This window comes from Danio aesculapii, chromosome 9 (assembly GCF_903798145.1).
Source record: "Danio aesculapii chromosome 9, fDanAes4.1, whole genome shotgun sequence".
Lineage (NCBI taxonomy): Eukaryota > Metazoa > Chordata > Actinopteri > Cypriniformes > Danionidae > Danio > Danio aesculapii.
The window spans coordinates 30104692-30116525 of NC_079443.1; the positions used below are offsets into that span (position 1 = coordinate 30104692).

An 11834-nucleotide genomic window follows, 5' to 3' on the forward strand; every position below is an offset into this window, starting at 1 on the left:
CAGATCTGAGATATATTTGACCTGGCAGCAGAAGGTGCAGTGGCCTGATGAACTGATGACCAATTCCTGACTGCCTGGTTTAAGCTGATGGGTGTTTCTGCGTTGAACAACAAAAGCTGTTTGGTCACAGCTTCAGTCACTTTGACCCTTGGTCCACTCAAAGCTCTCAATAATCTCACCTTAAGTTTTGTACTAAGTAACTATACCAACCCAGATAATCATTTGCACAAGGTGATTATTAGCTAAATTGGTAACAACATTGATTCAAATATTATCAAGAGAGTCGACTGAAAAGAAAAGGAAAAAAGATGTGTGAGCAATTTCATGCAAATGTCAACCATGCCATGAAAAATAGAATGTTTTACCCAAATAGCAAAACCCTTTCAAGGTTTTTTTGTGTTTTACAGTACTGTAAAAATACTTTAAAATGTCTCTGTCAGGGTTTTCAAACAATTATATTTGATATACTAAAGTCACAAAAAATGGCAGTTTCACATCTGTCACATCCATAACGGAGAGATGCCACATCCACAATGAAGCTTTTCCCTCATAAATGCAGAAATGCCAAATAAAATAAAATCAACCAATAAAATCAATCCTTTTGATTAGCATTGTTTCTTTTGGTTTGTGCAGTTTAATTTACTGAATTTCTATAAAGTATGTTTTATACTGTAAACTCAGGGTGCTTTCACATCTGTAGTTCAGTTCATTTGGTCCAGATCAAGGGCAACAAATCATACATTGTAGCATTTTTCTGCCGTTTTTGGGTCCTTTTCACACCACACTGATTGCTTTCGTCCGAACCAGTTGAAAAGAACCAAAAAACAGTCATGTGGCAAAATCCATACTCATTGGCCAGATGTTTTTAAACTTATTTCCTAGACTGCTTTTCGATTGGTCAGAATTAACGTGTGGGAAAACTCCCGCAAGTAAACAAACCAGCAGACACAAAATGTTGCTTTTTACTATGGAAGGATGACTGCGCTGGCTGATTGTACCCCTGGTCAGGGTATACTATATGGTTTGTATACATCACTCTAGACAAACTATACATTTCAAAAATGAAGCGTGGCTGCGGCTGGAAAACAATTTTTTAATGCATAGCAAATGGTGATGGCAAAACTGCATCTTCCGGAAACATTACCAACGATCCATCAGGTAATGTTTTTCCTTCTCTCCCTACATTTAAAACTGTTGGTAAAGTGCTGCCAACAAATATTTTTCAATCCACATCCCATAATGCACAACGCAGACTACGGCAGCTGGATTAGTCCAAAAAGGCGGAGTACTTTTGCGGTTGGGATCTGTTCTAATTCGGATCATGTTCTCACCACAAACAAACTGCTCCAGGGTTTGTTTAGTCTCGGTACGCTTTTTTGCTCCACTTTTGGTGCGCACTTGAGTTCGACTGCTACATTAACACCTGCCCAAACGAACCGCACCAAGAGAGAAAACGAACTCTAGTACGATTCAACCAAACTAAATAAGGCATGTGTGAACATTTATAACGGATGTTTATTTTCCTCAATTAAACTAGAGAAGGGTTTATAGAAAACTGTGAATTTATGTTGAGTGTTTACTGCAAATGTCACATACATAATGCTGGAATTGCTCTTATTTCACAGCACTGGCCACTCTTGAAAAATACACCATCAATTTACACTTTTCTATTCATAAAAAAAAAAGTATAAAAAATTAAAATTAAAATATAAAATTCATGTTTCTGCATAAATGCATTTTAATGACTTCATTGATGAGATGTGTATTAGTTAAGATTGGTGTGCTTTTCTGTGTATGTGGCTTGCTGTAAATGTTTTTAAAGAATAAATGGAAAACCAACTTATGCTATTTTTGCCACCGGTTTAATATAATGCAATATGATCTAAATCTGAGCAATGAATCTCATCATGGTTGCATCATAACTGTGGGTTTTTCATGGCAGTTTTCCTAAATCTTCCTTCTGAAAAATATGTCACTTTTTATACTGCATTGCTATAACATAGCAATGCTGTATGCTATAACATGTTGTTCAAAATACAAACACTAACACACACTCAATTGTCGAAAAGTTACTATTTTTATTTGTTAATCACATTTCTCAAACCTTTAAAAAGCACATGTAGATTTTCTTCAGTGCAGCTTGTATAAAGAGACTTCTAAACAGAAGTAAATTGTTATCAATAAGTGTAAGTGATTTAAGGAAACTACCATTAAACTAAACCGCTTGCCAATACAAAGAAATGGTTCTTTGTTGAACAATTAAAATTGAAAATATATATTTTTACAATACCAATTACTCAAACACAAACACACACAGCGGAAACTCTCAGGTGGAAGTCAGTGAACTATAATACAACAGGGAAACTACTTGAAACAAAATAATAGCTCAGTCTGAGAGAGAACATGGTGCCATGAAACATCTCTATAATGAGCTGCTTAACTTGGCCATGGGTTGTACTCAGGAGGTCAGAAATTGCAGCGCAATGTGCTCAGTCAGGCAATGTGGTTTGCCATACTGAGATGGGCAGGTGCTGCCAGTTCCAACTGTCTGAACACCTGCCTCCTGTTACCCCCTCTTCAAAGCCCCCCAATTCAGCTCAGCATGGCCTTGGCTCAGGTGTACAGAAATGCCTGCCAGGGCCCCTCGCTGCAGCCCTCGCGGCCCTAACAGCTGACAGGCTGAAATCAACTCAACCTGCAAAAAACCCAATCAGCAGGACACGACTGCTAACTCAGAAAAACAGAATCACCATAAAGGGATAGTTGACCCAAAAATGAAAATTCTGTTATTAAGTCCTCACCCTCATGTCGTTAAAATCCCATAAGAATTTTGTTCATCTTTGCAACATGAATATATTTTAGATTAAATCTGAGAGCTCTCCAACCCTGCTATAGAAAGCAATGCTCGTAAACAGGAACCAAAAACAAAACATTGTCAAAAGATTCCATGTGACTTCAGTGGTTCAATGTTAGTATGATTCATATGATTACAGTTAAAATCACTTGAAGTCACACGGGATGTTTTGAAAATGTTTTTGGTTCCTTTTCTGGACTTTAAACATTTTGAGACTTTAGTTGTCTTTACAGAGGATGAAAGAGCTCTCGGATTTCTAAAATATCTTAATTTGTGTTGCAAAAATGAAACGGTTGTTATTAAATGTGGTCATTTATTCAAATATTTATACTTTCTTTGCACATGTCATCAGTACAATTTCCTCTCTTTTACTTTAGAAATAATGCATTAAATTGGAATGATGCAATTAAATTGACTATAAAATCACAATGACACTGAAGACTGGAGTAGGGCAACAGAATATTGGAAAAATCTGACGATTTCTTTTTTTCTCTGCGATTTATATTGTGATATGAACACAATTTCAACAGATGGATTTGAAAAGTCAATCATTTAGATTGATCAAGATGATGTTGTAGGGGGGTGTATCGTATACAAATCTATATTATTCATTCATTAATTTGCTTTTCGGCTTAGTCCCTTTATTGATCAGGGGTCGGAACAGCGGAATGAACCGCCAACTTATTCAGCATACGTTTTACGCAGTGGATGCCCTTCCAGCTGCATTCACACACATACACTACGGACAATCTAGCTTACCCAATTCACCTATAGTGCATGTCTTTGGACTGTGGCGGAAACCGGAGCAAGTCTATATTATATTTTACATAATTATACATTTTATATGATTTATTATACATATAATGAACAAACTACAGTCATAAACAAACACAATGAAGAAGTGACATAATTTGTGGCTTTCTGGGGAGTTTAACAGTATTCAGATAATTAAATAATTAAATGTAAAATAACTTCACTTAGTTATTAGGTCTTCATCATTTAAATAATGCAAAAAAGAAAATTATCAGTTACAAACTGTACAAATGCCTGAATGCTTTAAACTATGTTAGAATGCTCACACAGTTACAGGAATTAATATATCAATATTTTATGATTAAATTCTGCTGTGACACAAATCTTGTGTGTTTCATCCTGTGGTTTCAGGTCAACTATAAACCCAACTCAACATTGCATATCTTGCGATGTGACTATTGTGGATAGACACACTGCGATATCGATGCTGAAATGATTTATTGTGCAGCCCTAGACTGGAGTATTCACACAGGAATAAACAGAATTTTAAAATTTAATAAAACAGGAACCATTTAAATGAAATTGTCATTGTTAATGTATTCTATGATCAAATAAACAATCTTAATGAACGTGGGTCTAAATGCAGTGTGCGAATTAGAAATTGATGATCAGGGCCATCAACTGTTTTGGTTAGTTCATGTAATACATGCTTCAGTCATTTATTTATTCTTAGTTACATCGAGTTTATTAATAAAACACATTTAAGTTTGTAATCTGACCTGTAGTATTCTCTAATTAACCATTCCAGATGTTACTGAAGGTTAAACTACAAACTATGTGTCTATTTTGACTTTACCTTTAGGCTAAATGTAGATACAAACACCTCTTTTATGAGAAAACAAAGTCTTGTGAACACGATCACAGTGCTCTAGATCTGATAATTTCAGACTTTTTTCCTGATTATGCGTTCATAATGGTTTGAACCGTTATAAGGGTGGTCAAATTTATACCATCTATAACTCATTCATTCATTCATTTTCTTTTAAACTTAGTCCCTTTATTAATCAGGGGTCGCTACAGTGGAATGAACCACCAACTTATTCAGCACATGTTTTATGCAGTGGCCCATAAAATGCCCTTCCAGCTGCAACCCATCACTGGGAAACACCCACTTATTCACACACATAAACTACGGACAATTTAGCTTACCCAATTCACTTATCGCGCATGTCTTTGGACTGTGGGGGAAACCGGAGCACCCGGAGGAAACCCACGCCAACACGTGGAGAACATGCAAACTCCACACAGAAATTGACACACAGAAAAACTGACCCAGCTGGGACTCGAACCAGAGACCTTCTTGCTGTGAGGCAACCGTGCTACCCACTGTGCCACCGTGACACCCCTCATCTATTATTTAATTATTAACATTATTATTTAAAATACAGATCAGAGTGAAATATTTCTCAGTATTAAAGGACTGACCCCCCATGCATCTTGTTTTGACGTCCTTCAGGGGGGATCAAGTGTTAATTAGGGGGGTCAATACTCCCAAATTCGCAACCTGTCTGCATGCAAGATTTACTTAAAATCTCTCACATAGATCGTTTCCCTATCACTGAGGACTCTGCATAGACTTCCAATAGTTTTATATCCAGTTAACTATACCTTACAGACACCAAATCTACCCTACCCTTAAAAATAACCATCCCAGAAACAATAAGAATAAAACCCCCTCAGGAGGACTTGTCTCCAGTCAATTGTCATGATATTTCATTTAGGCATGGGACGATAACAGTTTTTTAAAGTACTGCGGTTTGGAAAGGTCAAGGTTTTAAAACCGCCAAAATTTTCTGCTACCGTTCCTATTCAACTTATTCTTTGCATACAAGTGGCCACAGCCATTTATTTCAATCTTTTTGGCTTGAGATATCTGGTCTTATTCACTTCCATTAATTTTTAGACATTAGTTGTGCTGCTTGATGCTGCAAACAGAAATTTTCTTATTGTAATATTCTGCTTTGTCAGTATAGTCATGCAAACACTTGTTTGTAGAGCAAGTACTTTTATACTTTATGGCCGTTTATCATTCCTAGTCATTTCTGAATCAGAAGTTCTAAAACAATTGCAAAAACAAGCGCACTACCGTATTGAAGAATAAAGTTAATAGTATATGTAAGATTTTTTATTTACATTTCTTAAGGTTTTAGGACAACAGTATCTCCAGCAGAAAATATATCAAGTGATGGTGTTTTAAACTGTAATAAATCAGTGTTTTTAAAACTAATGATGACAGCAGAAATCAAGGATTCATTTTTATTATTTAGCCTGACATGTTTACTGTTCTAAAATATTATTAATGTTTCTCAAAATACAATATATTGTGTGTAATGGGGGAGAAAGTTTGGGTTTTTTACCCAAGCATTTAAAAAGAATATATTGTAGAGCAGTAAACACAATACCGTGAAACCGTGATATTTGTATCCAAGGTTCTCCTACCGTCAGAATCTTATACCGGCCCATGCCTAATTTCATTACAATTGAGCACATTTGGCCCTCACAAGCACAACTTTCAATACACACACACACACACACACACACACACACACACACACACACACACACACACACACACACACACACACACACACACACACACACACACACACACACACACACACACACACACACACACACCCATCGACTCATGCCTGCATGAAGAATTCTGAACAACTGGTTTTCACCTGTTCATGACGTTGCAATGATAGAGTCACATGTGACAACGTGATAAACCCTGTCAAAAATCGATGACATCACAGACATGTACACCATCAACGCAACGCATAAAATACAGTACCTCTGTTTGACCACAAAACACGTCGTTGACTTCCAAACCACTAAATGTGTCCACCAGCGATCGACATCAGAGCTTGCATCTTGATGAAAGCAGTTAACAGAAGACAATCTTCTCAAAATGAAAAAGACCACGTTTATCGCTCATCAAAGCACTGCTGTGTTGGCTAAACACACCACAAGCGTCAACACAACACTTACTGTAATATTTGCAGCTACAGAAAAAGCTGCTTTAAGAGAACCTTTAAGTATTAGATAAAAAAAGAAAGAAAAGCGATAGCAGGACTCTTTATAAAGTGAGTATTTTCTTGACTAAAATATTACTTGAAATGAGCGTTTAAGTAGCTAAATACTGGAAAGGAGACCGCATTTTAACAGTTATAGTAATCCCCAAACCTAAGCAAAGTGACATGTCCTTTCTTACCGTCATAAACAGCTCCAGGGGTGTCCAGTTTTCTCCGTAATTGTTATTTGTAAAGAGAGCCGAGGCAGAGGAGCGAAGAGCCGCTCAGAGCAGCAGCAGAAGCCTCATACTGACCCGCTCCAGCCCAACACTCTCACACACACACTCAACTCCACGGGCCTCCGCGTCCAATAATCCACATAAACTCGATCCTGGACAGACACACGGCGACGACACACTACAATCCGGTCAGCGGGCCACTATGGCGGCAGAAGGGATCTTGCGGGAAAATAAAAAAACGCATTTCCCTCTCCGGAGGTCGACTCATCTGATCGGTGACTTTTTTTAGCTGTGTCTCCGTTCGCGGTGCTGTTACATTGTAGCCGCAGAAGCAGCAGCAGTGCTGAGTGTTACATTGTAACATGGCGCGACATCTCTCCATAGCGCCACCAGCGGCCGGGGGTGGACTTACAAGCTGGAGACGGGGAATTTACGTTGAACGATCACATTGAAGGATAATCCTCGTGCGAGTGACCCCAATCCATTTTTTAAAAGCATGTCAGTAGTCAGGCTGCGAATTATACATTGACGATCGGGGGTCAAATACTTTGGTAATGTTAGTGCAATATGCTTCAAGTGAACCAAATTTGTTTGTTTAATTCAATTACATCTGATTTATTAATCCCACTCGTTATTAAGATTTCTGTGTTTTGAGTGGTTCTCAATGACATTTGTAATATTAAACAAACGGTGAAAAGTTTACAGATCAGAGTAAGCTACTTCTTAACTATTTAAAAGGCAAACCCTTATACATTTTGTTTTGTCCTTAAGGTGGGATCAAGCATTACTTAGGGGAGACAGAGCCCCCAAACCCCCTGTAATTCGCACTCTGTATGTAGTCTGCAGTATTAACTTTGCTTTGAAAAAAATTTATGCTTTTAAAAAATATATGCATTTAAAACTTTTAAGTTGCATTATTGTATGTTTCTACTTATCATGGCACATTCATTCATTTATTTCATATTCACTTTATTAATCAGGGGTCGCCACAGCGGAATTAACCGCCAACTTATCCAGCATTTGTTTCCTTCCAGCCGCAACCCATCACTGGGAAACTCATACACACTCATTCGCACACATACACACACAGTGGTTTATTCGTCTGTATTTCTTTGGACTGTGGGGGAAACCGGAGCACCCGGAAGAAACGCAGGGAGAACATGCAAACTCCACACAGAAACGCCAACTGACCCAGCCGAGGCTCAAACCAGCGACCTTCTTGCTGTAAGGCGACAGCACTACCTACTGCGCCACCTCATCATGGCACATATTTATTTATTTTTTTTACATTTATTTACAACAAAATCACCTTTATTTCAAGCACATTTTATTTTCCAGTTGAATCAAACATGTATTTGTAGCCATTTTTACTTGTTAGATGACACATTCAAATTATTTTGAGTAATTTATTTATTTAATCTAATTTAATCATATTTATGTAGTGTTTTATCATTAATAATTACATTATTTAAATGCGTTTTTTATTCTTTATTTCGTTATTTTTATAGAGTGTGTTTATTTATTTCAACAAAATGTTGAGTCTGAATCATAGTTGTCCAGGAGCCACAGAAGACATTTAGAGTCACTTTTTAAAGAGTTTAACCATAATAGAGTGAAGGTTCATCATTTGCATGTGTTTTTAAGGCCTGTGACTGAGCATTTCAAGAGAGTTTAATTATTTGGTCACAAAAAATGATGTTTGTAGGTGTTATGGGAAATTTATGGAGAAAACCTAAATTTGTATAAATAGGAACATTTTAAAGTCAAAATAAGACTTTATTTTACTCACCCCCCCCCCCCCCCCCCCCACTGGTAGATAATTTAGCTTGTTTTAATTTATGTGTTAATTCTGACTTATTTCGTATAAAGGAGAAAACAAAACACTCTTTTTACTTCTAATATTTTTTGATATTTGTACTTGAAGTGAGACAAAGTAAGAAAAACCTTTTTTACATTGTGATTATTGAATTTCTGTATCTGAATACTGTTTGACTCCCCAGAAAAATACAGATATTCAAACCATCTTGTGAAATATAATAATAAATATAATATTTATCACAGAAAAAAAGCGCAATATCAGATTTTTTTCAATATTGTGCAGCCCTAACAGATAGATAGATAAACAGACAGATAGACAGACAGACAGACAGACAGACAGACAGACAGACAGACAGACAGACAGATAGATAGATAAAAACAGTTTAAAGATAGATAGATAGATAGATAGATAGATAGATAGATAGATAGATAGATAGATAGATAGATAGATAGATAGATAGATAGATAGATAGATAGATAGATAGATAGATAGATAGATAGATAGATAGATAGATAGATAGATAGATAGATAGATGCAGTTAAATAATATGGACAACAGTGACATCGTGTGGCCAAACAATGTTCATATTTCTAAAATGGATTTACGTTCATAAACATTAGTCTATCTATTAGTCTATTTTTTTACTACGTTATAATGTTCAGTTATGCTTAACCCCCAGACGGTTTTCAAAACAACAATAAAACTTTTTTTTTTGGAACGTTCAACAAGAGTACAAAAAAAAATACAAATCCTATAACAACAAAAAATAGACAACAGAACAAAACAAAAGGAGAAACAAAAGATTATTCCAGGGGTAATATAAATTAAAGATCATAAAACTTGTTAATAGTAGTATCTGCTTAGTGTCTAAAACGTCACAGCAGGCGCAGCAGAACACTATCACGCAAACCTTTAAAGACCAAATGGAGGGTTCAGATGCAAAATCCTCTAAGTGCCATCTGAAATTTCCATTGAAAATGAACGTTTTTCTCAGCCTCCTTTGTTTGTGTTGAGTTAGCTTATTTCACTTCAAAGACCATGAAGGGGAACTATTCTTAGCCATAAAAGTATTACTAAAATTACATTCAGGATCCTGGTAAAAATGTTCATTTTAGGAGAACATTTCAGACAGCATTCAGAGGTTTTTGCATATAAACTCTTCAAATAATCTCGAGATAAAATCTTTAATCTGGAGGGTAGCTTACAGTAAAACAGCGTTCAGAGAACCATGAGGACTGCCTAACATACAAAAAAACCTACTATAAATGTCATTAGAGAATGAGTGATGTACTAAGCGAAGCCTGGGAAAAGTCCACACCCAATGTGTGCTTCAGCAAGATTGCCTCTCAAACATCTTTCTGGCATACATCCTTTGGCTCGCACTGAGACTTGTGGTTACGTAGGTATGTTTCATCAGAAAACGTCACGTACAGTAATGCAACCTCTGTATTTCCGTTTTACTACGTTCCATGACCTTAGATTTAAAACACAGTCAAAATAAATTTATTTTAATTATACTATATATATGATAAAGGAAAAAGGTCTCATGTAAACCTCTTACATAACTTTGCTGGACAATTTAACTCTACAGAGTAATCTACCATAATTTATGGCCCCAAAACTAAAACGATCATATTGTTATTGAAACTGATCAGTCTTTTAAAATGTAATCCAACAGAATTAAAACACCATTAAAAACATGTTAAAATAAACTGAAAATCAATTGTAAGAAGTCTAGTCACACATCTTCATTTTAATGGATTGCAGTGATGCTCTTTCAGTTTCAGCAAGTAGATGACATTTCTTTTTTTCACTATTAAAATGCTGAACAGCTCATGAAGTGATATGTATATTTGAGTTTGTGTGAGAGTGTAGCAACCAAAACAGCGCCATTATTATTAGTGCTGGACAAACATTAATCGCATCCAAAATAAAAGATTGTTTTGACACAATATTTATGTGTGTTCTTTGTATAACTATATATATTTAAATACATATATAAAAATATGTATATATATTATTTATACATGTATATAAATAAAATGTGTATGTATATGATACAAATTAAATTTTATTTTAAATATTTGGTTAGATATTTAATCAAACGTTTTGCACAGTTTTGTTTTTATGTTTGTGTGTTACTTATAATACATATAATACACACATCATATGTCAAAACAAACCATTATTGTGGATGTGATTGAGCTTTGCACAGCACTAATTATTATTCATATTATTTTATTAGCAGTATGAACTTACTGACCATGTTAAATTTATTTTTGGATTACAGGCTATTTCAGATTACTATACACCTAGTGTCAGAATAAATACAACATTAGCAAGACAAATCTTTGCCAATGTAGACTAGAATAGGGCTGTGCGTATTGGAAAAATTTGACATTGCGATATTTTGTATTTCTCCAATATACATTGCGATGTGAACAGCTTTATTTGGAAAGAATTCTTCATTTTAGAGTGATTAGAGTGACTTTGTAGTGGAGTGAATCTCAAATAATACATAACAAATACCTTACAAGCATATATAAATACAATATAGCAAAGATAAACGTGAATTCTTTGAAAAGTTAGACTGCTAACAGTATTCGGCTACAGATTTGAATAATAAACACTATATTTATTTAGTGTTATTTAGTATTTATAACACTTTTTTTGTATATAATTATAATTTCTGCTTGCCAGATTTTTAAACTCTGAAATATTGAAACAGTCACAAGCCCTAAAGAGATAGTTGACCCAAAAATGAAAATTTACTGACCCTTTACTTGTTTCAAATGTTTATGAGTTGTGAAAATATTGTCTTTTTGTGTTCAACCTAGAATAGAAACTCATAAACATAGGAAACAAGTGAGGGGTAAAATAAAAATAGTGAGTAAAGTAAAGTTTTTGAGTCAACTATCTCTTTAAAAATGTATGCAGCTGATAAACCTTTACTCCACTATAATTAAACTCTGCACTGATTATAATCAACTATAGTCACAACTCAACATTGCATATGCTGCGATGTGACTATTGCGGATGCACGCATTGCGATATCAATGCTGAAAAGATATATTGTGCAGCCCTACACTAGA

At 35.4% G+C, this 11834-nt stretch overlaps 1 protein-coding gene across 1 annotated transcript in view; it reads right to left on the reverse strand.

The window, feature by feature from the left end:
- Nucleotides 1-7283, reverse strand: part of ptpn4a (protein tyrosine phosphatase non-receptor type 4a) — a 79747-nt gene extending 72464 nt beyond the window's left edge. Inside the window, exon 1 of the mRNA XM_056465406.1 lies at nucleotides 6885-7283. The gene's annotated coding sequence lies outside the window, so the exon portion shown is untranslated. The remainder of the gene's footprint in view (nucleotides 1-6884) is intronic.
- Between the last annotated feature and the right edge of the window lie 4551 nt (nucleotides 7284-11834).